This window comes from Hyaena hyaena, unplaced genomic scaffold (assembly GCF_003009895.1).
Source record: "Hyaena hyaena isolate Hyena2069 unplaced genomic scaffold, ASM300989v1 scaffold_719, whole genome shotgun sequence".
NCBI classification, from domain to species: Eukaryota; Metazoa; Chordata; class Mammalia; order Carnivora; family Hyaenidae; genus Hyaena; species Hyaena hyaena.
In genome coordinates, this window is record NW_024081347.1 from 978,750 (window position 1) to 1,006,650 (window position 27,901).

General features: G+C 36.6%; 1 long non-coding RNA gene across 1 annotated transcript; it reads right to left on the reverse strand.

The window, feature by feature from the left end:
• On the reverse strand, positions 1 to 27,901 carry LOC120220636. The gene is made up of 3 exons (XR_005525637.1): positions 27,817 to 27,901; positions 22,393 to 22,500; positions 1 to 50 (listed from the first exon to the last, which is right to left on the reverse strand). It is a non-coding gene; the product is annotated as an uncharacterized LOC120220636 (long non-coding RNA).

Consider the following 27,901-nt stretch of genomic DNA (forward strand, 5'->3'; position numbering starts at 1 on the left):
CCTTCTGAGTTATTGAAAGACAAGACTGTGTCCCTTGAAGCTGGTGAACACTAAAAGAAAATAGGTTTGATGCATGCATGCTGTCTGTTCTTCACTCTTGGCTTGAGAATTTTTCTTATATTTAAAAGAATTGTTTTTTTCTTTCAGCCTGACTTCTAAAAGTATCACTTACATGAGATCCCTGCTGCCATACAGCAAAAAAATAAATGTATTAATCATGCAAGAGGTGAGGTTTTTTTCTTCTACACACTGTAAATACTGCTTCCAAAATTGCTTTACAAATTTCTAAATAATTATGCAGGAATTGAATGACCATGTATCCATGCTTTATTATTATCATTATCATTATTATTGTTATTATTCAGTGTATAAACTTTGACCTGAGGGCAAGAACTGTGTCTTTTTATCTTAATATCCCTAACACTTACGAGACTCCTCAGCATGAGGAGACTCATGTATCTGTTGAATGCATGAATAGCTGGATGAGTAAATATCTGAGTCACAAATCAAAAGGACCCTCTGCAATCTAGGTGTATTAGAATGATATTTGATTATATTGGGATTCATGAGTCTAAATACAATTATTATTTATTTAGTAGAATTATTGAACTTGAGGTCATTTAGTACTGTACTTTTTTTTTAAGATTTTATTTTTTTAAGTAATCTCTACACCCAACTTGGGGCTCAAACTCACAACCCCACGATCAAGAGCTCCACAGTCTTCAGGCTGAACAAGCCAGATACCCTAGCTGTACTGTAGTTTCTTGTTTGGGGTCTGTGGGCTCCTCCACTTACAGCTAGAGTATTGGAAGTATCCGTATTATTTAAAATTATAAAATTCCAAGATTCTTTGCATTGGCTGAATTTATTTCAATTATGATGATTTGTGAAGGCAAGCATATATGACACTAATCAACTTTAATTATATGTAATTTGAAGGTGTATATGTATAGTATTTAAATAAAGAAAAATGAAAAGGTAGGTAAAAAATCGGAGAATTACTTCTTCAGTGTTAGTGGCTTGTCTAAGTCAACATCTACTTGGTAAAAAAGCAAAGAGAAAATTTATTTCTTGGAATAATAGGAAAATTATTTCACTACACAATAGAAACTGCATCTAAGGAGAAAAAATAACATTAACTTTCAAATTTAATAAAGTTACAAAGGTTGAAATCGTGACTTTATATTCCCTAAATAGTAACTAGGTTGTAAAAATATATAAGGCAATTATCTTTAATTGCCTTAGAGAAAAAGAATTCAGGATGAAAGAGTAGGTTACAGGCCTAAGACAAACAATTCATTCCATCTTAAAAAAAAAACAATAATTATTTTTTTATTTTAGAGTAATTTTAGATTTACAGAAAAATTGTTAAGATAATACAGGAGTTTCCACATAATGCACAACCAGTTTCCCCTATCATTAGCAACTTATATTAGTATGGTGCTTTGGTTATACATAATTAACTAATTTTGATATATTATTATTAATTAAAATTCTATATTCTGTTCAGATTTTCTAGATTTTTATGCAATGTCCTTTTAATGTTCTGAGATCCCATCCATGGTAACATAGTATATTTGTCATCTCTCTGTAGGCTCCTCATAGCTCTGATAGTGTCTCAGACTTTTCTTATTGATTATTTTGATAATGTTGACAAGTTCTGATAAATATTGATTAGGAGTTTTGTAAAATCTTCCTCAGGGTTTTTATCATGATTTTAGTTTTTCAAATCAAACCTATTTTCAAATAGCCCACCCCCACCCAGGTGGGCTCGTAACTCAATATGGTTAGGATTCTTAAAAAAAGGGGATATTTGCGCATAGATAAACACAAAAAGAACCCTGTTGCTTTAAAACCTCAGAAGCTTCTCAGGTGAAATCTGAAACTGACTGCTATACACAGAGAGTAGAGAGAGACTATAGAAAGGAGCCACTCCAAATTGATAGGTGGCAGGTTTAATAAACAAGGGAATTTCCTTACCAGGCTTATCTTGAGCAACCAACAAGATTAATAGATCTCTACACCTGCCCACTAGTATCTTAGAAATCTATATGGAAGCCGTAACTGGGTTCCGTCACACATACCATCCAGATGGTTTCAACAACACATTATTTCCCCAGGGCTATGTCCTCAAAACCAGCTCCCACTTTGGGAATATTGCACAGGGCATCCATTCAAAGGACAGGGGAGGGAGTGTGGAGCCTTTGATTGCTGAGATACAGCTTGTAGGTCAACTCTGATCACATCTTCTCAACGATCTCCTTCAGCAAAGGCCACGTTAAGAGTGGAATAAATATCTTCCAGCTACAAGCTAAGGAACTATCAGGATCTAGGAGACAATCTAGAGCAAAACCTTCCCTATTTCCTTCAGAGGGAACATAGCCCTAAGTATACTGTGATCACAGATTCCTGGTCTCCAGAACTGCGAGACAGTAAATTTCTAGAGGTGAAGCTACCCAGTGTGTGGTACTTGTTATGGCAGTCTCTAGAAAGTAATACAAGCAGCTCATAGTTGTTGACATGTTCTGCAGGAGAAAACAGATTCATCATTAGAGTACAGTGCTATTGTACAGTTTCTCTTGCATTGAGTCCTTTTAAAATCCACTCATTTCCAGAGTTATTAGGTGAGCAACCTATTTTCCACCCTTTCACCAAGGTTATTTCATGAGTGTTTTGAGTGGTTAAATTGTTTTGTCAATTCTGCATTTTATCCTTGTATCATTCAACTTCCTAAATGGCTTTTTTTATTTGTATACAATGAGGTTCAAATTTTGTGCTACAAAGTCCTAAAGAGTTTGACAAATGTGTAGGTTATTTACTCAACATCACAGAATCATACAGAATAGTTTCATTATCGGAAATAATCCTTTGTTTGACTTATTCAAACTACCCTACCTCCCCACCAGTCCACCTCCTGACAAATGCCAATCTGTTTATTGTCTTTGTTTTGCCTATGTAGAATGTCATATAATTGGAATCATATATTAAAGATCTTGTTCAAACTAGCTTTAACTAAACAACATACATTTAAGATTCATTTGTGGGGTGATAGCTCACTTTTTTATCACTAAACTATACAACATTACGTGACTGTATGGCAGTTTGGTAATCTAGTCACCTACTGAAGGACATCTTAATTGCTTCTAGTTTTGAATACAACTGATTTAACCATTTATGTGCAGGTTTTTGTGTGGGAATAGTTTTTATTTTTTAATGTTAATTTATTTATTTATTTTGAGAGAGACAGAGAGAGAGAGTGAGAGAGCGAGAACCTGCGTGCATAAGCAAGGGAGGGGCAGAGCAAGAGGGAGAGAGAGAATCCCAAGCAGGCTCTCTGTTGTCAGCAACAGAGCCCAACACTGGCTCAATCCCATAAACCAGTGAGATCATCACCTGAGCCTAAATCAAGAGTCAGACACTTAACTGACTGAGCCACCCAGGCATCCTAGAAATGAGTTTTTAAATAACTTGAGTATATACCTAGGAGTGCAATTGCTAGTTCATAAGACTACATTTAGCTTTGTAAGAAAGCTCTAGACTGTCTTCCAAAGTGGCTGTACTACTTTGTATTGCCACAAGCAATGAATGAGCATTATTGTTGCTTCATGTTCTTGCCAGTAATTGGTATTGGTAGAGTTTCGGATTTTAGTCATTCTAACATTTGTACAATGGTACCTTATTGCTTAAATTTGCTTTTCAGTCATGACAAATGATTTTGAGCATCTCTTCTTATGCTTATTTTCCACCTATAGATTTTCTATATTGAGGTACCTATTCAGACTTTTTAAATCATTTTCATTAGTTTTCTTATTGCTGTTTTAAGAGTTCTTTTTATATTTTAAATATAAGTCCTTAGTCAGATATGTGTTTTGCTTCCAGACTATGGTTTGTTTTTTCATTCTCTTGATAGTGTCTTTTACAGAACAGAAGTTCTTAATCATAATAAAGTTCAACTTATCTATTTTACTTTCATGAGTAACAGATTTAATATAAAAATATGTAAAGAATGCATATATACAGCAACAACCAAGCATTCCATCTTTAAATGGGCAGAAGATCTTAACAGACATTTTTTTTAAAGAAAACCTATAGATGGCCAAGAGACACAGAAAGGTGTCACAGAAAAGGTACTCAACATCACTGATCATAAGAGAAGTACAAATCAGAGCTACAATGAGATGTCACGTCACATTTGTTACAATGGCTTTCATCAAAAAGACAAGGGATAACAAATGTTAGGAAACAGTATAGAGGCTCCTCAAAAAATTAAAAACAGAGCTACCATATAATCCAGCAGTCTTACTTCTAGATATGAATTCAAAAAGTTGAAATCAGGATCTCAAAGAGAGATCTCCACTCTCACGTTCACTGAAGCATTATTCACAATATCCAAGATTCACTGAGTTCCCAAAGTCTATTCTCATTTTGCATAATTATTTTTCTCTCTTTTGTTCAGCTTGATTACTTTTCTTTATCTTTTAGTTCACTAATTCATTCCTCTGCTTCTTCCATTCTGTTCATTCTATCAATTATGTTTCTCTTTTCATTTATTGACTCCTTTATCTTTGCTATGTGGTTCTTCATCTCTGTGTTAAGGGTCTCACTCATGTCTTTCACTCTTTTCTCAAGATCTTAAGATTATTGCTTTAAATTCTCTACTAGACATGTTACTTATATCTGTTGCGCTTAGATTCTGTCTGTGGCCTTGTCCTGTTTGTCTTTCATTTGGGATAAATTTCTCTGTCTCCTCATTTTGTCTGTATGTCTGTCTGTTTCTGTTTTAAGAAAGTCAGCAATGCCTTCTGTTGTGTATAATAACACATAAAGTAGTGACTTTTTGAATAACAGGTCCTAGAGTGCCCTGTGGTGCAGTGTTCCCCATTGACCATAAACTGGCACTTCCGGAGAGTATCCTAAGTACATTGCTTGCACCTTGCCATTTTGTCTAAGTCACTTTTCCTTTCAGTGCAGTCATCTGCACTGACTCTCTGCCTTTTGTAGGTTGTGCTGGCTGGCTGTGGTATAGTGGCATCTCAGTATGCCATCTTTGATGGGGTGTGTTTGTTGGGGGACTTGGGTGTTGGGCAGTGTTATTAGCAAAATTTGTACTGAGCCTTTAGACCTATACCAGATCCCCTAAAGTGCTACAGGGGCCAAGGTTTGTGCGCTGAAGTATACAGGGATCTGAGGACGGGCAAGGCTGGGTGCAGGATGAGACTGTGGCTGAGGGCACACAGCCAGATGTGGAGCTGCAGCTATATGTGGCATATGGTGGCAGCTATGCACCCAGAGGCTGGGCATACTGTGTGCAAGGCTAAAACAAAATTTGCTCTGAGCCCAAAGCCATGACTTATAGGTTTGGAGTGGGCAAGTCCTCAGGAGAACTCCTGGACATGGCACACTGCTAGCGAGTTATCTAGTAAGTGTCTGGGTAGCACTATCTCCTACAGGTGGCTCTTTTTTTATGCTAAGGGATAGGGAAGGAAAATGGTACCTACCAGCTCCTTATTTTCAGAGAATTCCCGCAACATGCTCTGAAATCAGTATGAACAGACCTGTCTCCTCTTTGCCCCCGGTAAAAATGGTGTAAACTTCTGTTTTTATGTTGCCTTTCTGTGTAGCCCACTGTCTCTTTAAGGGGGGTAACCCTGATATCATTTGCCTTCCTGCCTTCCTGTGCTCAGACAGCTGACCTTTAAACTCTAGGCTCTAAGTCCCTTTGGTTCTATTTTTAAATTTTTTTTAAATTATTTTGAGAGAGTGCGTACATGCGTGCATGAGCAGGGGCAGGGCAGAGAGAGAGGGAGACAGAGAATCCAAAGCAAGTTCCCCTCTGTCAGTGGCAGAGCTCTCTAAACATGAGATAATGACCTGAGCCAAAATGAAGAGTCAGATGCTTAACTGACTGAACCACCCAGGTGCCCCAAGTCCAATTGGTTTTAAAAACCTCATGGAATTTAGCCCCTCTGATTTTTAAAGCCAAACGTTATGAGGATTAGTTTTCCCTGTGTGAGCTCCCTGGTACTGGGGACTGTTTCTCTGCCCTCTCCACATGCACAGCTCCCTCCCACCTATGGGCAGCCTCCTCTACCTTTCTGACCTTCCTAACCTTTCAGATGGAATTTATTCTCCATATTTACTTGTGGAATTTGCTCCACCAGTCTTCAGATCTCTTACTGAGATCTCTTTATTGCATTGGATGTGAGTCGATATACAGAATTTTAGTTCAACTTTAAATTTACCTAAAAACTGAAATTCCAATGTAAGTTTAGAATATAATCTAGTTGAAAACTCAGGATGGGATCCTCCTATTCCACCATCTTCCAAAGCTCTCTTGAAGTATATCTCAAAGTCTTTATATTCAAAGTAGTTTCTTGTATACATCTTATAGGTGAGTCTTGTTTTGTTATAGACTGACAATTTCTGTCATTTTATGGTAAATGTATATCATTCAATTTAAGTGATTTTTTAATTAGAGTCAGATTAATATATACCACACTTTTGTTTTCTATTAACTGTATTTCTTTTTTTTCCCTTCTTCCATCCCCTCTTTTTCTGTCTTCTCTGGATTTAATTGAGTATTTTTATATGATTACACTTATCTCACTTTTTATCGTATCAATTATACTTTAAAGGAATCTCTTAGTGTTTCACTAGAGTTTCAAATATACATTTTCAACTAGTCTAAGTCTGCTTCAGATAATGCTAGCATATTTCACGTATAGTGTGGATACCTTATAACAGAATATTTCCAATGCCTCCTTCCTCTTCTTTTTGACGCTGCTGCCATTAATTTCCCTTATCCATACCCTTTAATCACCCCAAACATTGCTCTTTTTATTATTGCAAGCAGACTTATCTATTAGATCAATTAAGAATGAGAAAAATAAAGGATTTTACTTTATTTCATTTATTTTTTGGACACTCTTCCTTTCCCTGTGGAATCCAGATTACTGACCTATATAATTTCTTTCTCCCTGAAATTTTTTTCTTGAATATTTCTTGCAAGAATGATCTATTGTCACATCCTGCAGTTTTTTGTTTATATTCATCTTTTTTTCTTATTTTTGAATTATTTTACTGGATATGTAATTCTTTTGGTGGGGAACATTCTTTCAATACTTTGAATAGTTCACTCCACTCTCTTCTTGTTTGCATGGTTTCTGACTAAAAGCCCACTGTATTCTTATGCAGGTTTCTATGCTTTATTTCTCTGGCTTCTTTTAAGATTTTCTCTTTGTCTATGGTTTACTACACTTTGAATATTATATGTAAACATTCAGATTTTTTTTGGTATTTTATTTGCTAGATGTTCACTTTTGCTCTTATTTCTTTTTTCTTTGCTCTTATTGCTTTAAATATTTCTTCTGTCTCATTGTCTCTCCTTCCTATGGACATATATTCTACCTTTTAAGGTAATCACATATTTATTGAATATCATGTTCAGGATTTTTTCTTCCTTTGCTCACTTTGCATGTCAGTGTGAGAAGTATGTATGGACCCATCTTCAAGTTTACTGCTTCTTTCCTTAGGTGTGTCCAGTCTGCTGATGAATCTACCAAGGGTATTCTTTTCTGTTATTTCTTTTTTGAAATGTAGAATTTTCTTTTGTGATCTCTTATAATTTACATCTTTCTGCTTTCATAACCATGACATTTTTTCAGATTGCCTGCTTTTACATTACAACCATTAACATATTAATCATAGTTATTTTAAGTTCCCTGTCTGGTAATTCCAACATCTATATCATATCTCAGTCTAACTTTGATGCTTGTTTTGTCTCTTCAGACTGTATATATTCTTTGCATTCCTTGCATTGCCTTTCTTTGGTATGCCTTATAATTTTGTTGTTGTTTTTTATAAAGTCTTAGATTGGATAATGAGAACTGAAATAAATAGACCATTAGTATACAAGTGTATATTAACCTAGATAGGAGCTGAGCTGTGTTTAATGTTTCATGTTTGGAGCCAGGAACTTTAAATGCTTATAGTGTTCTTATTTTTGTCTCCATTCTTGAATTTGTGCTTCCTATGTACTCCTCTTGAAACAAAGTCTGTATCTTTCTGCTCTTTTAACTGTAATCCATTCTTATATCGATGCCCAATTGATGTCGTGTTACAATGTGGGACAGGGGAAGCTTTCTATAACTTTGTGATTAAATCTCAGTCTTTTAGTGGGCCTGTGTCTTTTGGCTGTGACCTTCACAGGTATTTTTGTAGTAGTATAAATATTAGATATATCTCTCCTTAGATGATGAAGGAAGCCTAGAGGAGGCTGAGGTGGGTGGAGATTCTTTCCTCCAGGTGAGATAGGGCTCTGATTTTTCCCCTGGAGAAGAGGCCTTTATTATATATAACACATTGGATATACTTCACCATGATTACTCTTTCCTTACCCCCTGACAGAGCTAGGAAGGTATCTTTGTCAGATCCTTACCAAAAAAACATTATAGAGTTTCTGAAAGGAAAGCCCATGAAAATGTGAAGGACTCTATAAAAGTGTGGTCCCCAGAGTTTCTAACTATCATGCTAGTCCACACTCAGCCACCAGAAATATGTCAAGATTACCATTTAAATGTTCCTACCTGCTTGTTTGTTTCTCCAGACAAACATATATTTACAGTGACTCCACAAATTCACCTGTGAATCTAGATATAGGAAAATAGTTTGTCCTGAAACCTCAATTCTCTGATGGGTCCAAGAAAAGTTGTTGATTTTTAGCTAGTACAAGTGTTTCTTGTAAAGAAACTTGAAGTCTCATTCCTTTTTCAGTTACATAGAAAGCTGTAACCTTCATATTGCTATTGAAAATTTTGTTCTTGTTTTGATAAGCGTAACTTTGGAACTTTTTTTTTTAGAAAAACCCTGTAATATTTCCTATTGCAGTTTGGAAAAAGTCTGGAAAAATACCATCAATTTTAAGGTAGTATTATAGACTTTACCTTACCTAATGTGGCTAAGTGTTTATATTGCCGTTTATGCCAGTAAAGAGCACATTTGTTTTATAAGAAATATATGCTTTTTCCATAATGGAAAGAAAACTTCATATAGAATCTATTTCCTAGATTTTTTTTTCCTCTTACGTGGCCAAGTCTTAAGTGATAATACCTTCTGCTCTACTCATATTACTTGCATCAACCATTGATACTCTTTGAATCAGACCAATACTACCAACACACTATTTGGCCAATAGCCAATATCCTGACCCTTGCTTTCTTTGCCTATTTCAAAATAAACCAAGCTAAAGCAATACTTTGTTAGAAATGTTGTTTTTGGTTTGACTATGTAGGACAATAGAATCATGAAATAAAGTTACAATTATCACCATTTGAGTATGATTCTATTTTCCACTTAAAACCTAGTGCAATGTGAAAACTAAAAATAAGAAATAAAAACCTAATTTATTCTGTGTTTCATTCTTCCCAGTTGCCTTTCTTTCCTCCACCTCAAAATAGAATTGGTTTCTTCAGCTGGTATCTTCTTTTCATTCATGTATGACTGTAGTGATTCTCCTCCAAGGATGAGCTTCCTTGAACAGCTCACATCACTCACAGAGACTTTAGAAAAAACTACTCCTACTAGGGCCAGGCTCTCCATGAAGTTTCCCAGGCTCTGTAGGGAGATGCTGTGGGCTGGGCTTCCAGAAGGCATGATTACTTACAGAAAACAACATGTGGTTTTATGACATTTACACCATGCTCACTTTTGTCTTCTCCATATTTTAATATTAGCTCTTCACCACTGTGAGTGGGGCAAACAATTCCTACACTTGGTGCTTAAAAATAGGTCAGTAGAAAGGGTCAGCCCCTCACTTGAACCCTCTTTCTTATCCATACTCAGGAGCAGAAAACTTTTCTGAGGAACCAAGCTATTCTGTTCAGACCATCAGGTCAATCCATCTTCTACTGTACTATCATGTTTCCTTGGTTTGAGTCTCAAGTGTTGTTTACTATCAGGATAAGAAGCCAAATACCTTCATTGTGCCTAATACTGAGCTACCCATTGTTGCTGCATACCCTCTTGAAAGCAGCTCTTCTCTTTAGAACTATTCATCCACTTCTTCTTCCTAAAAATGTTTCCAACCATTCAATATAAGTCTTGTTTTTCCATGCAAGTGTTTGCTATATTGCTTTGTAGGATAAAAGGAAAGGTCTAGATGATACCTGAGTTCGCTTCAAATAGTTAGATTTTATAATTAATACAAACGCCTTTGTGAGAATGTGGTTATGGAGAATCTGCTCATAATCTCAAATCTTATGTAATTTTCTTATAAGTTACATTTTACATAAATTCACCAAATAATTAGTGTCATAGATAGAATAGTCATTTTTTGTTCACTCCTTTCACAGAGATATTGGGATGCAAGCAACTGTAATTCTTATACTTTATCTAAATAGTGATTTAGTAGGAGAATAAATGAGAAAGTATTATCTCATGTAAAATAAAATCCACACAATGACATTGTTTACAGCCTTTGCATGTTCAATTGTCACATAGTCTTAGAAGGTTGGGATAACTTCTTGGCCATCCCCCAAATTTAATTTTTTTTTTTAATTTTTAATGTTTTATTTATTTCTAGGAGAGAGAGAGAGAGAGAGAGAGTGAGCAGGGGAGGGTCAGAGAGAGAGGGAGTCACAGACAGAAACAGGCTCCAGGCTCTGAGCCGGCAGTCAGCACAGAGCCCGACGCGGGGCTCGAACCCACGAACCACGAGATCATGACCCAAGCGAAAGCCGGACGCTTAACCGACTAAGCCACTCAGGCGCCCCCAAATTTAATTTTTTTAATGTTTATTTCTGAGAGGGAGAGAGACAGAGTGAGGACAGGGGAGGGGCAAGAGAGAGGGAGACACAGAATCAGAAAACAGTCTCCAGGCTCTGAGCCGTCAGTACAGAGCCTGACGTGGGACTTGAACTCATGAAACGCAAGATCATGACCTGAGCCAAAGTTGGATGTTTAACCAACTGAGCCACCCAGACACCCCTTGTCATCCCCCAAGTTTAATATCCAGTACCTCCAAAGAGTGCAACAGCTCTCTGGCTTTATTCACTTATTCTTTATTGTTTCTTTTATCCATTTGTTCAGAAAGTAATTACTATACATTGGAGGGAAGACATAGTCCCTCTCCTCATGTAGGAGATCCACAAGTAAGCAATTATAATTCAGTGTGGTCAGTAATTTGTTAGGAAACAACATGAAGGGCTAAGAAAGTGCGTAAGAAGGACACCTATGTCTCCTTCAGGAGGTGTGGACAGTCAGGAAAGACTTCTTAGAGATAACCTGAGCATAATCCAAAAGGAGAAGTTGGAATTGGCAAATAAACAAAGGTTAAAAGGGTATTCCGACAAAAATAATGAGCATGCACCAAGGCCCAAAGGAGAAATAGAGTAAAATTAGAGGAAACAAGTTCTGTGGTCAGGAATCTTGGAACATAGAACAAAAACAACAAAAAACAAAGTAGTGTGATAGGTGTTGGCAAGGGGCTTGGGAGAGGAAGAGCATAAATGAGAGTAACAATTAGAGTCTTCTCCTGCCCTCTTTCTTCTCACTCCCCAAGTCAGAAATCCAAGATGTTTCTCCCACAGTATTCTTGCTATAATCTTGTTCCAGGGTTTATTACTCTAAAGTAGTCTTATTAAAACAGTTTAGGGGCACCTGGGTGGCTCAGTCGGTTGAGCATCCGACTTCGGCTCAGGTCATGATCTCAGGGGTTCGTGGGTTCCAGGTCCGAATAGGGCTCTGTGCTGACAACTCAGAGCCTGGAGCCCGCTTCAGATTCTGTGTCTCTTTCTCTGCCCCTGCCTTGTTCATGCTCATTCTCTGTCTCTCAAAAATAAGTAAACATTTAAAAAGTTTTAAATTAAAAAATAAAACAGTTTATATATGGAGCTTACTTAATTAAGTATCTGACTCTTAATTTCAACTCAGGCCATGATCTCACAGTCATGAGATTCATCCCCACGTCAGGCTCCACACTCAGCATGGATTCTCTCTCTCCTTCTCTCTCTGCCCTTCCCCCCATGTGTGCATGTGTGCTTTCTCTTTCTCTCAAAATAAATTAATACACATTTAAAGCAGTTTGTATTTTTATTTCTAAATCTTTTTATGTTCTATTCAAAAAGTTTTTAATCTGGCACTCTGGTAAGTCTTCAAGGAAATAAAATAGATGAAATTATTGATCTGAAAGGAGCAGGCGAGGCTGGAGGTTGTCTCCTGTTATGGTAACAAGATGAGGCCTAAAGCCCAACAGATTGTAGAAAACAACATTACATTCCCTTTTTTAACTATGTCAGTGTAATATAAACTGTGTGATCTTTTTTCTTTTTTTTAAAATTTTTAATGTTTATTTATTTTTGAGACAGAGAGAGACAGAGCATGAACAGGAGAGGAGCAAAGAGAGAGAGAGAGACAGAGACACATAGATCCGAAGCAGGCTTCAGGCTCTGAGCTTTCAGCACAGAGCCCGATGTAGGGCTTGAACTCACAAGCTGTGAGATCATGACCTGAACTGAAGTCGGACACTTAATCAACTGAGCCACCCAGGTGCCCCTGTGTGATCTTTTCTTAATTTCCATCCTTTCTTTTCTACTTTTAAGATGGTGAGAAAGTTGGTGAGCAAGAGAGAAGTTGGCAACTTAGAAGCCTAAGTCTTTTTATTTACTTTTTTAACATTTATTTATTTTTGAGAGACAGAGAGAGAGAGAGAGACAGAGCATGAGTTGGGGAGGGGCAGAGAAAGAGAGAGGGAGACACAGAATTCAAAGCAGCGTCCAGCCTCTGAGCCGTCAGCACAGACGCAACACAGAACCCAACACAGGGCTCAAACTCATGAGTCATGAGATCATGACCTGAGCCAGTCGGGTACTTAACTGAGCCACCCAGGTGCCCCTAGAGTCCTAAGTCTTGATAAGTCCTATTAAAATGAAAATGATAGTAATTTAAATTTTATAACATGAAAAAAATAAAAATGTTGGCATTTAGTAATACTATTCATATGTCCCACATCTAATAAACTTATTTCATATAGGGAGAAATGACATATGGACATATGCCAGAGCAGGATTTACTAACCTTGAGACTTTTCACATTTTGGGCCAGATAATTTTTGGTTGTGGTAGCTTGTCTGTGCATTGTACAATGTTCAGTAGCATCATTGGCCTCTATACCCTGGATGCCAGGCTCACTCTACCCACAGGTCATGGTAAAAAAAAGTGTTCCCAGGGATTGCCAAAAGTTCCCAGGGAGACTAAATCACTCTAGTTGAAAACCACTTTGCTAGACTGTAGTAGAGCATACCATCTTGTGGGGAAGAAAGATTTGCTAACATCTTATTCTCGTTTGCCCAATTTAAAGCAGATTGTGATTAGTATAAGAGAAACTTCAAGACAATTTTATGAGAATACACAGTAAAATAATTCTGAGAAGAAAGTAGGAAGCAAAATCAATAAATATTCCACAGAGGAAGTGAAATATGAACATGGACTTGAAAGACAGAGAGAAGAAGCATAAGGAAACTACAAAACACAACACACACTAAGTCTGGGAAACATGAAAGTAATGTATTTGAAAAATAGTATAAATCCATTATGGTCAGCTAGTTTAGAATAACTGGTGGATTGTGCTCACTTCGGCAGTACATGTACTAAAATAAGTGATGGGTTAGGAGGCTGAAAAGATATATTGAGGGCTTGTTTTGAAAGATCTTCAATGCTATGATGAGAAATTGGGTGCTTTTTTCCTTTGAGCACTAAAGGTCTAATTAATGTGTAGAGCCTGTTGGCACAATCTTTGTGTTATGAATGTAATTTTTAAATATTTATTTATTTTGAGAGACAGAAAGAGAGCACAAGCAGGGGAAGGGGCAGAGAGAATGAGGTGAGAGAGAATCCCCACCAGGCTCTTTACACCTGTCAGCACAGAGCCCAATATGGGACTCAGTCTCATGAACTATGAATTCATGAGCTGAGCTGAAATCAAGAGTTGGATGCCTAACCAACTGAGCCACCAAGCACCCCATTAATGTAATTTTTAAATTTTATTTTATAAAATATCTGAAAACAATATTATAAATCAATAATTTACTACCTATTGCTTAGGCAGTGACGCTAGAAGGAAGCCTTTGTTTTGAAACTTCAAATCCGTAGTTCAGATTAGTGATGGTATATCAAATTACAGGTTACACATCTCCAATGAAATGGATAGCTTAATGAATGTTAGCCTTACAAGGAATCTATTTCGAAATGTGGTTTCTACTTTTCAGTTTTGCTAACAAAAAGCACTGACCACTTTAAAGAACAAAGGCTAGGGGCACCTGGGTGGCTTACTCGGTTATGCGTCGGACTTTGGCTCAGGTCATGATCTCACAGTTTATGGGTTCAAGCCCCGCGTCAGGCTTTGTGCTGACAGCTAGCTCAGAGCCTGGAACCTGCTTCGGATTCTATGTCTTCTTCTGTCTCTGACCCTCCCCTGCTCACACTGTCTCTCTCTCTCTCTCAGAAATAAATAAAACATTAAAAAATTTAAAAAATAAAAGAAGTAAATAAAACATTAAAAAATTTAAAGGACAAAGGCTAGAAATTATTTGAAACACTTATCACATGTTGTAACAAGTAAACCAAAAAATATATATACATTGAAGTAAAGACTCTGATTGCATTAGACTATACAGAAATATTTTGGGGTGATGAACACAGTTAACAACTAGATTAGAGTGGGCTTTTAGCCATGAACAGAGTGGAGAGCCACTTGGATCCTCCCAGCAAGAACTCCAATTCTTAATTAGCATAGACAATATTTTGGTTGTGCATTTTCTGCTTGAATTTGGATAATAGTTTGATAATGAAATAATAAGAACGATTTTATTTGGCACTACTCTGTTATCAGTCTTTTGAAAGCCAAGTAAAACATCTTTGTTAATGAACAATTAATATTCACAAGTGAGCCCCCAAAAGTGACACAGAAAACATTCTGTTGTCTTAGCATTGGCATATGAACAAAACAATGTACAAACCATGTTGTCCTTGAACAACATGGGTTTGAACTGTATGGGTCCACTTATACACAGATTTTTTTACAGTACGCTGTAAATATATTTTCTCTTTCTTATGATTTTCTTTTCCCTAACTTTATTATAAGAATACAGTGTATAATATAAATAATGTATAATATAATTTACTGTTTATGTTATTGATAAGGCTTCCAGTCAACTGTAGGCTATTAGTAGGTAAGTTATGGGGGAGTCACAAGGTCTTTGCAGATTTTCGGTTGCACAAGGAGTCAGCTTCCCCAACCCCCAATGTCCAAGGGTTCACTGTATATACTTAAATGAAAGAAGTTGTAATAGGAGTCTCTGGGTGACTCAGTTGGTTAAGCGTCCAACTCTTGATTTCAGCTCAGGTAATGATCTCACGGTTCGTGAGATTGAACCCCCTGTTTTGTTCTGTGCTGCCAGCAAGGTGCCTGCTTGGGATTCTGTCCCTTTCTCTTTGCCCCTCCCCCACATTCTCTCTCTCTTTCAAAATAAATAAATAAACATTTTTTCAAGCTGCAATAAAACAGCCTTAATCTTTTTCATCTGTGTTATTTATATCCTTACTTTAAAAAATAACTTATAGGTGTGCCTGGCTGACTCATTTGGTAGAGTATTTGACTCTTGATCTCGGCTGTGAGTGCAAGCCCCAGTTGGGCATGGAGCCTACTTAAAATTACAAACAAAAAAGGAGAAAGTGATGAAGTCAGTACATCACTAAAATGAGAACAAGTAGGTTAAATAAACTGAACACTGAGAATTGATATGACAGTCACTGGTGATTTTGAGATACCTGTTTTGCAGAATTCTCTGCAAAAGCTTAATTAGGGAAGGTTCGACAGAATAAGAGGAGAGGAGTTATAAATAGCAAATGTAGACTACTATTTTGATAAATTTTGCTTTAAAGTTAATAGATTGAGTAGTATCTGGGGGTATATGTGTGCTCAAGGTTTTTGTTTGTTTGTTTTACACTTGATCTTAGCCAAGAAGCCGAGAAGTGATGTTTGTTTGTTTTAAAACAACAGTATTCAATCATATTTGTATGATCGTGAGATCATCACTGAGTGGAGTGGAAAACTGGATGACACAGATTAGAACAGGACATGTTGCTGAAGTTTGTACTTGAGAGGATAAGAGCCAGTATGACCAAAGGAAGGGTGGTTCTTAACTGTGAATGGGCAACTCAACCATACTAACAGAAGGGAGGGCAGAGAGAGAATACGGGTGGATTAGTAATGTGTATAAATCATTTCATTTCTTTCAGTTTTCTCAGGGAAAACAGCAAAGATCACGTACAAGGAGTAAAGAAGGGGGAAGGAAAGCTAGAAGATTCAAGAGGGGAGAAAGGAAGCAAAAGATTGTCTAAGAGTGGGAGCGTGAACACACCAGGAAATGTATTCAACCTACCGGACTGCCTAAGGCTCATGTAAGTTTGTGATCATTAATTTTATTAAGTGAAAGACAGTTATGTCTTTCTCCAACCATGTTGAGCTACCTGGTATGAACATGGGGAAGGTAGAGAAAGGGTATAACCAAGATTGAGAGTGAGGATTTGTCACAAGTAAACAATACTTGCTGTATGATATGCATTCACATGGAAATTAACTTCATACTGAAAAAATTACTCATCTACATGCACATACATGTAAAAAAACAACATGATCTTGTTTTATCTACTAATCTTAAAAACAACAAATTAAGTTAGTTACTCTTATTTTAGCAACACCATCTCAAATGATCATATTTAAAATACACAGTTGACCCTTGAACAACACAGAGGTTAGGAGTATCAATCCACTGTGCAGTCAAAAATCCTGGTAGAACTTGATTTCCTAGAAACTTAACCACGAATAGCCTACTGTTAATCAGAAGACTTAACAATAACATAAATGGTTTATTAACATGTAGTTTGTATGTTATGCATACCATATATTGTATTCTTACAGTAAAATAAACAAGAGGGGTACCTGGGTGGCTCAATCAGTTAAGCATCTGACTTGGGCTAAGGTTATGGTCTCGTGGTCTGTGAGTTGAAGCCCTGCATCGGGCTCTGTACTGACAGCTCGGAGCCTGGAGCCTGCTTCAGATCGTTCTCTGCCCCTCCCCCATTTGCACTATGTCTCTCTCTCTCTCTCTCTCTCTCAAACGTAACTAAATATTAAAAAAAGATTTAAAATAAATGAGAGAAAAGAAAATACTAAGAAAATCATAAGGAATAGAAAATATATTGACAGTACTGTAATGTAAAAAAAAAAAAAAGTCCACTTTTTGGAGTTGGAGTATAAACTCACAATTCACACTGTTCAGACCCATGTTCTTTGGAGATCAATTGATGTCCTTCTAGACACTGATATTTAATTTATTGTACTTTTAGGACAAGTCAAATATCAACCCCCTCTGCGTCTTTCTCTCTAATCTCCCCTCTCCTTCATCACTCACACCCAAGCATAGTAATTTGTTTGTTTATCTATGATAGAAAAATAAAGGGTGCCTACAAGGTGGCTAGGCATCACAGAAACTGCAGCTCCAATGTGAGCTTCATTATCTTCACATCTGAGAACTAAAGCTCCCTCTAGTGGAAGTCAGTTCTTTCTTTTCCCTAGAGAGTGATGAAAAAAAATCTTTTTTTTTTCTTTAATTTTTATTTGAGAGACAGAGAGCACGCACATGGCGGTGGAGGAACCAGGGACAGAGGGAGAGAGAGAGAATCTTAAGCAGGCTCCATGCCCAGGAATGGAGCTGAACACAGGGCTCAATCCCAGAACCCTGGGATCATGACCTGAGCCAAAATCAAGAGCCAGGAGCTCAACCAACTGAGCCACCAAGTCCCCCATCACCTTTCTTTTTCATTGGTGGCATAGTCATTGTTCATACAGCATTTAAAATAATGTTTCCTATTTCCAATAGCTATTTTGACAAAATGGACTGAAAGCTTCACTAAAAATATAAGACTAATCTGGAAAAACAAAACAAGCAAAAATCTATGAAAATGGCCTTTTTCACAATTGGTTCTCATTGACTGGCAAAAAAACAATTTCATGAAGTTCTTGACTGTTTCCTTTACGGTAATGTGAACATGATAGGAACCTGGCAGGAACTCCTCCCATTTGGAACAATAATATCTTAGAAGGAAAAACAGAACTTGTTCTTAAAAATGTTTTTTTGAAAGGACTCTTAATAGGAGGTTTTTCAAATATACTGGAGGCAATTCAGATGTTTGTGAAGAATAATGCTTCATTATTATTCTCATCACAATCATCAGTATAAAAATAAAGAAAACATTTAGCAATGAGCTGTGTGAAATTTCAAGTGATTAACATTGTTCAACTTCATGCTTTTTAGTACCAAACATTTTTTAAAGAATATTTATTTATTCTGAGAGAGAGAGAGAGAGAGAGAGAGCGAGAGAGCGAGCACAGAGCCCTTACATGGGGCTCCATCTCACAAATGGTGAGATCATGACCTGAGATGAAATCAAGAGTTGAACGCTCAGCTGACTGAGCTAACAAGGTGCCTCTAGCACCAAACATTTCTGAGAGTCTACCTGTATTCACAGTTTTCGCCATTTTGGAGAAGGAATTAATTTTAAGAAAAATGAGTTGAAATATTTGCATATCTACAACCTGCATTCAAAGATGGACTTTCATGTTTTGTTAGGAAATAAGGAGAGTTGCATTATTGTTTGGGCTTATCATTAACTGGTAGTGCAAAACAGAGAAAGAAGATAAGGTTTCTGTGTCTGTTTCTACCTTTGTATTTCATCTCTAAAATAAGAGATGCATTCTACAATAAATTTACATATAATATATGTATACATATGTATACATAAGTATACGTATACATATATGTATGTATATATATATATTTTTTTCTCCCCTGTTTAATAAAAAGCCTTGTGAATTTGATTCCTTTTGTGTATTCTTCTCTGAATATTTATTCAGTCTTGCACTATTTATTTATTAAGAATCTAGCCGTATACCTCTCTGAGTCTCTGTGATCTCACCTGTGAATGGAAACAACAAACTAAGACTGCTGATCTCAATAGATTGCTGATAAAAATCATAAGGCTACATGTAAAACTAAAGCTTCTACCTACAAGAAATTTAGATAAATAAGGACAATTTAAATGTGAAATATCAATATTAAGCTTTTGGTCCTCTTGATGAGACATTCTATTTAGAATAAATTGGCTATGTAAAATTTTCATGGAAATATTGGAGAAAATCTTTTTCTTTTTATCTTTTTATAATCCCCTAAAGGAAAATTTTACTAAAGCCTCATTCTCTTGCTATATCTATTAATAAAAAATTATAAAATAAACTTTTAAGAAAAAAGTTATGTAGATTTGCTTCCAATGGAAAACAGTTTCAGTGAAAAGACTGTTAAAGGTAAACAGGAAAAAGTTTACAAAACTTAAAAATAGAACAGTCTTAAAAAAATAACATTGCTTGTGTTAAATGTCCTTTTATTTAAAAAATTAAGGTGTATTTATTTATTTTAAGAGAGAGAGAGTGAGTGAGAGAGCAGGGAAGGGGCAGAGAAAGATGGAGAGAGAGAACCCCAAGCAGGCTCCACACTGTCAGCACAGAGGGCAACATGGGGCTCAAACCCACGAACTGTGAGATCACAACCCAAGCCAAAACCAAGAGTTGGACGATGAACCAACTGAGCCACCCAGTTGGTGGCTTTTTGTTTCTTTTTGTGGTAAATGACCTTTTTGTTTGTTTTTGTGTTTTTAAGTGTTTACATTATTTACTTATTTATTTACTTACTTACTTATTAATCATTGGAGAACAAGAACAGCTTCGTTCGTTTCTCTGTGTTTTTGGTAGGTAGCTGGCATTATCTTTGTCAACCTTCATTGTTTATCTATCCTGCACCCTGTTATTTTTAGAAAAATTTACTTTATTTTTCTACTTTATGTTGTTACTATATTATTTTATTGATATTGGAAGCTGAACTGAGTAAATATATAAGTATTTTTTCCCATACAAAAGTATATAATCATGGTCAGGAAACCGGGGGGAAAAGATGAATCAAATGAAGTTCAAGTGGCTTAGCGATGGAGTGCCAAGAGAAACAAAGTCAGGGATCAGTGTTCAAGTGCATAAAGGACCAGGTGGATTTCTGATGACTGAATGAGGATCTAGAGGACCCAGAGGGCTAGATCTGTGGTCTGACCCCAATAATAATGGTAATGATTATATTAGGGTTTATTATATTATGTGATATTGTGATATTGTGTGATAAGTTAAAGATAGGAGACAAGGAGCATATCTGTAACCTCAAAAAGAAAACAGATTTTTCAGTGTTAATAGAAACAATTTGCTTGTCTTTCACAATGTTGTGTTTTTTGTTTTAAATAGAACGCAAAGACACTGACTTCATGCATCATCTGGTAGTCAGGGAAAGTAACATTATTCTGTTCTCAAATGCAGTCATTATATCATTCTAAAAACTAATTGGTAATAATAGCTAACAACTACTGAGTACTTACAGTGTGGCAGTTAATGTTCTGAGCACGTTTAATCCATATTACAACCTATGAGATGGTTATTAACTCTTTCCTATTTTATAGATAAGGAAACTAGCACAAAGAAGTTAAATAGCTTATCTAAGGCCGCTTCGCTAAGAAGTTTTGGAAAGTTTTGGGCTTTCACATGTAGACATTCTGATTCTAGAACCCATACGCTTAGGAAGAAGAATAGTGAACATGGGAAGCATCAGTCATTCAGCAGTTTCTATTGAAATCTCATATGTGTTTTCACCATGTGAGGAAGATGAAGAAAAATAATAAAAGTTTTCCCAAGAAGTTTACCATCTACTTAGGAAGTCATAATCTTAACTATCTCTAATTGGAGCCTAGTTTATATAAACTAAAAGAGGTGTTTTTAGTTGTTGATGTTGTTTGGAAGGACTTCAATGTAATACAATTCCATAAGAATTTTGGTATCTATTTATTAATTGTTTCTACTAAATTGGGTTCCATTTGCTTTCTTTACTCAGTGATAAATTATGAACACCGTTCCAGGCAGTGTGTGACAAACCTACCTATTTTGTAGCTCTTGTCTTGCATTCCCATAACTTACTTAACCTGAGCTCTATTAATGGGCCTTTAGCTTGCTCTCAATTTTTCAGTTTCACAATTGATAAAAAGCAAACTAATAAGTGCTTTTGAAGACACGTGTACAAACCCATGCATATGTTTATTCCAAGGGTTTATTCTAAGATTTCTAGGATATGATATATGATGGGTTGGATATTATATATATTGTATATATAGGTTTTGATAAATTAATTTTTTAAATTTTTTTTGATGTTTATTTATTATTGAGACAGAGAGAAACAGAGCATGAATGGGGGAGGGTCAGAGAGAGAGGGAAACACAGAGTCTGAAGCAGGCTCCAGGCTCTGAGCTAGCTGTCAGCACAAAGCCCGGCGCGGGGCTCGAACCCACAAACCGTGAGATCATGACCTGAGCCGAAGTCGGACGCTTAACCGACTGAGCCACCCAGGTGCCCGGCTTTGATAAATTTATAATGGCATGTATCCATCGAGATACTATCATGCGGAGTAGTTCCACTACCCGAAAAATTTTATGTGTTCCCCCTATTTTAGTTACTATATCCTGGACATGTCTTCATATTATTAGTATATATTTTTAAACAGTTAAATAGATTTCTAGTGTTTTATTAAACTTGCTTCATATTGATAAATATTAAATTATTTTCAATTTGCTATTATTTACAAAATCACGGGGTGCCTGGTTGCCTCGGTTGGTTAAACATCCAACTTTAGCTCAGGTCGTAATTTCATGTTTCAGTTTTTGAGTTTGAGCCCTGCATTGGGCTCCACACTGACAGTGCAGAACCTGCTTGGAATTCATTCTGTCTCCCTCTCTCTCTGCCTCTCCCCTCCCCTCAAAAAAACCCATAATAAACATTCGTGTATATAACAACTTTGGACACTTTTGTGAGTATATCTGTAGGATAATGAAAGATTTAAAAGAAGAGAAAAGAAGAATGAGTAAATCAGTGCCTATGAACATAGTCGTGCACAGAAATGTAAAACAATTAAGTCATACACACTTAATGTTAAAAAATAAAAGAGACACAGGAAAGAGACAGGAAACTAACATATGTTTGGTGTATATCATGTGCCATATATATATATGTGTGTATGTATATATATATATACATACACACACACACACTCACATTTTTTCCTGTAAAAAAGATGTTAACAAACATCATCCCACGTTTTAGAGAACTGATCTTAGTTAAATTTACAAGAAAACAAATATATTCATGTGCAGTCATGCATATTGGGAGATGTGGCTGTCATTCAAACCAAAACAAACATACCTGCATAGCAGCCCTTGAAGCTAAGCGATTAGCCCCATTTGCCTCAAGGCTTTGTGATGCAACAGGTTTTAAACCCAGGCTGCCCTCTTTGGTGTTATACCACCCTGTCTGCAAAAGGAAAAGATTGTCAAAAACCAGATAGAATCTACTAGAAGGCCAATGTTCTATTTCAGAGTTACTAAGACAAGGATATAAGGATTGGAAAAAAAGCAGACACTCAGGTATCTGATAACCTGGATAGATTTTTCTTAACCTGGTAGCAAGAGTGACTTGTTATAGAACCAGAGAACTGACCTTGCACATAGAGATCAAGGGGACTGTGAAATATAAATGTCACAGTTACTGAATATAGGTAAGGCTTTGAAAGTGTTATCTGATCTGGAGAAAAAGTGGTATTATAAAAACACTATATAAATGAAAAAGTAAGCTAATATAAGAATACCCAAGTAATATCTGTTATATGATAGGCACTAAATAAAATTCATTAAAATATTTCCTATTTTAAAAGATGGGCATATTTAATAACATATTTTTTAATACATTTCATTAATTCATTGGAAACTTCACAATTTCTAAAATTCCCACATTAAATAATAATAAGTAAAAACATCAAAATAATTTAACACAAAACTGTTGCTAGACCCTCAAAGAGTAAGAAACTTTAAATGCTGAACTGATGAGAAAATTAAACCAGACTAAAGTTTCCTAATAATAAACAGATTTTTCTTAATATACATAAAATCCGGAGCAATTACAGAATTTTCTAAAATATTTTTTAATTTAAAACAAGTTCTAAATTATTGTGGTTGAAGAACTTCACTGTATGTTAAATACACATTTTATTTAATGGAGCATACAACAATTAATAGTTTCAAGTATGGCTGAATTCCATTAACAGAAGAGAGGAGAGATAACATAATCCATCATAGCTGGTCTATTACAATGGTATTTTATACCACTATGCACATAGAAACATGATTTAGGACAATATAGCCAATCAGTGATATAATTATGTGTGATTTTACTGAAATATAGTATATGACTATCCAATCCTACAAAACAGTTCACAATATGATGTCAGACATTCTTGTTTTATAATTTATCATGTTTATCCTATCAAATAAAATAGCTTTATTTTTTTATTTAAAAAAATTTTAACACTTATTTTTGAGAGACAGAGCATAGGTGGGGGAGGGGCAGAGAGAGAGGGAGACAGAGTCTGAAGCAGGCTCCAGGCTCTGCAGCACAGAGCCCAACGTGGGGCTGGAATTCAAGAATGGTGAGATCATGACCTGTGCCAAAGTCAATCACTTAACCAACTGAGCCACTCAGGCGCCCCTAAAATTCCTTTAAGGAAAAAAATTCCTTTAGAGAAATGTACTCTCTAATGTATTTTATTTTAATTTTAAATGTTTATTTTAGAGAGCATGAGTCGGGGAGACAGACAGAGGTGGTGGGGAGTGAGAGAGAGAGAGTAAATATTTTTTTTCTTAAATAGTTTATTGTCAAGTTGGTTCCCATATAACATCCAGTCTCATCCCAACAAGTGCCCTCCTCCATGCCCACCACCCCCTCCCCCCTCCTCCACCCCCATCAGCTCTCAGTTTGTTCTCAGCATTCAAGAGTCTCTTATGGTTTGCCTCCCTCCCTCTCCCCAACTATTTCCCCCATTCTCCTCCCCCATGGTCCTCAGTTAAGTTCCTTCTAATCCTCCTATATGTGAAAACATATGGTATCTGTCCTTCTCTGCCTGACTTATTTTGCCAGCATAACACCCTCAAGGTCCATCCATGTTGCTACACATGGCCAGATTTCATTCTTTCTCATTGCCATGTATTGTTCCATTGTATAGATAAACCATATCTTCTTGATCCATTTGTCAGGTGATGGACACTTAGGCTCTTTCCATGATTTGGCTATTGTTGAGAGTGCTGCTATGAACATTGGGGTACATGTGCTCCTATGCGTCAGCACTCCTGTATCCCTTGGGTAAATTCCTAGCAGTGCTACTGCTGAGTCATAGGGGAGTTCTATTGTTCATTCTTTGAGGAACCTCCATACTGCTTTCCAGAGGGACTGCACCAGTTTACATTCTGACCAACAATGTAGGAGGGTAGCTGTTTCTCCACATCCTCCCAGCATCTAGAGTTTTCTCTGATTTGCTCATTTTAACCACTCGGACTGGCGTGAGGTTGCATCTCAGTGTGGTTTTGATTTGTATTTCTCTGAGGATGAGGGACACTGAGCATCAGAGAAAGAGTAAATCTTAAGCAGGCTCCATGATCAGTGCAGAGCCCAACACGGAGCTTAATGCCATGACCCTGGGATCATGACCTGAGCCGAAAGCAAGAGTAGGACACTCAACTGTTCAAACCTACTGAGCCACCCAGGTGCCCCTAATATATTTTAAAATACTTTTTCAGGCACATAAAAAGTAAGCACAGTTGAATGATGCAGCATTTGAAAGCAAGTGAGGGTAAAATATAATGATCTTTACTATATATACCAAACCAATTTTAGAAACTATCATTCAATGATAAGTTTTTCATAAGCTTGTAGAGGGAAATTTATGATCTCAAGAGAAGAAATTAATACCTTCTTGTCATATAAAGTAAACAGAAGGAAAGAGAAGTTTCTCCACATTGCAGCTCCAAAATTACTCTTCTAGATCCTGAAGCAAAGATCTTTGTAAACTATAATCAGGAAATATGAAGTTACTTATTTTAATTCAACCAAAATTAAATGAAACTGAGAAGCAGGCACTGCATTTTGCAGTGGTTAAGCACGCAGATGCCAGGGCTATCCCGGCTGGGTTCTGGGACTTTATCAACAGTGTGTCTTTAGCACATTCCTTGGAATTCACTTCCTTCATCTGTCCTTCAGTTCCTCCATTAGTAAAACATGGGATGATGCTAATAGTAATAAAAATTTCTTCAAAGCATTATGAATATTTTGAGTTAATATATGCGAGGTACCTAGAATAGTGTCTAGAACATAGCAGGTGCTACATAAAAATCAGCTGTTATTGTTTGTTTTTCTAAATAGAGAAAGATTTTTCTGCTCCAGAAACTCCTAGTTTAGCCTATGTAGACTAGTCTAGAGAGCACCAGGAAAAGGTTATTATTTAAATATGGTAAGCAGTTTTAAGATTCTATATATTTATTAAAGTTAAGTTACTTACGTTGAGGGAGAGAGAGAGAGAAGCAGAGAAAGCAGGGAGGTACAGAGAGGCAAGGAGAGAGAGAATCCCTGGTAGGCTCTGTGCTGTCAGCACAAAGTCCAGTGCAGGGCTCGATCCTAGGAACCGTGAGATCATGACCTGAGCCAAGATGAAGAGTCAGACGCTTAACTGACTAAGCCACCCAGATGCCCCTGTAATGTGATAAATATTAAAATTAAGATAACTTCAGAGTGTCTCATGTCAAAGAGGAAAAGTGAAAGCCATCATCAGGGATATGATTTAATTTTTATATTTGTACTTCTAGGTTATAGCCTGTCAATATTAGCTTTGCAATATTATAAGCCTCCTGGTAAATATTTTTATTGAATTTCAGTTAGAAGCTTTACCTGTGATAATGTTTACCAAAGTTATTTGCCCTTTAGCATTTTCGATTTGATTATGACTGAATTTTCCTTTTGCAAGACTGTAAAGATTCATATAGAAAGAAACTAGAGAATGTCTGTACCAACCAGTAACCCATTGCTATCTAGCTAATTTAATAAAAGATGAGAGTATTGGACATTGATACAGTCTATGGCTTTCAAATATTAAAAAATTACTTAATTATTGCTGCCATCCATCTACCTCACTTTTCTAATCTATAAAAGATCAATGCCTATAATGTTTAATGTTGGAGACAATATTTATAAAAGCCAAGTAATTTAAGTGACATTTTCCAAGTTTTTATTATTAAGGCCACAGCTGTGCTTGGCACAATGAAACTAGCACCACGACTTGTCAGACAGTTTAACTTTTTAGGGCAGCTAATTAGACACTTCGGAGTGGGCTGACCTCTGGATAAGTATCTCTGCAATTGTTCTTACCTTGTTTTAATAGAACATGTATTATTGTTAATTAAAATACATAAGGTGTTGTTTATTTTATAATTGACAATGTGTAGTGTTGTTCAGGATTCTGAGGAGACTAGGCTCAGAAGGTGTGATTTGAAAAATCTCAAATTAAAAATTATAAAGCACAGACACCCTTCTTGTTGAGTGTTCATTCTCCAAACCCTTTATAATCAAACATCAATTTTTTAAAATATTCAATCATTTATCCTTCCCATTAAACTGTAACATGATTTCTCTTGGTAATATAACCAATTCCAGCTCTGGTAATCAGGATTTTACAACACTCAGCTGCCCTAGAGACTTGACATTTATTAATCCCCGGAGGAGGTCTGTGTGTAGTACACGGCAAACTCTACCTTCGCATAAATCATGAAATTGTAGTTAAAACAAGAATGATGGCCTAGAGATTCAGTCAGCAAGGATCCAAACCATATCTTCTAACAAACAGGTGACTTTTTAAGAAATTCTAAAAGAATCCTCAGAGACTACTTTGGAAATGACTCAAGTACAAAGATGTGGAGCCCTGTATTGAGGAGGCCACAAGAAATGAAAGCAGATTGACCAAACTTATAAAAGATGCCTACTAAAGATGGATTATTCAGATTGCTAACGAGCAGGTACTCACGCGCTATAAAGGGAAGAGGGGTAAACAGTGATTAAAAGAAAGCTTTAGAAAGAAAGATATTGGGGCACCTGGGTGGCTCAGGCAGTTAAGCGTCCGACTTCAGTTCAGGTCATGATCTCACTGTCTGAGTCTGAGCCCCGCATCAGACTCTGTGCTGACAGCCTGCTTTGGATTCCCTTTCTCTCCCTCCCTCCCTTCCTCTCCTTCCTCTCTCTCTCTCTCTCTCTCTCCCTCCCCCCCCCACTCATGCTCTGTCTCTCAAAAATGAATGTTAAAAAATTAAAGAGAAAGAAAGATATCATTCTACATTTCATTTTGCTGTAAGTATAAACATCACCTAAATGAAGAGTCCCTGAAATTTAGAACTCTTGGAGATAGGTTTATTTCATAATGAACTACTTCTAAATTTCTCAATATATCCCTTTTAAATTGTTTTATGTTTTTTTTAATTTATTTCTGAGAGAGAGAAAGAAAGCCCGCATGAACAGAGGAGGGTCAGAGAGAGAGGGAGATACAGAATCTGAAACAGGCTCTAGGCTCTGAGCTAGCTGTCAGCACAGAGCCCAACATGGGGCTCGAACCCATGAACCACAAACCGTGAGATTATGACCTGAGCTGAAGTCAGACGCTTAACCGACTGAGCCACCCAGGCGCCCCTCAATATATCCCTTTTAAAAGAGACATTATAAGAAATGTATCCAGAAATAGAGGTTCAGGAATTGGATTACCTTGGTTCTGCAGTGAAAGCCATCTCACATAGAGTCAGAACTTGGCTCCAGACATATCAGGTTTACCACTAATTTGTGTCTCCCA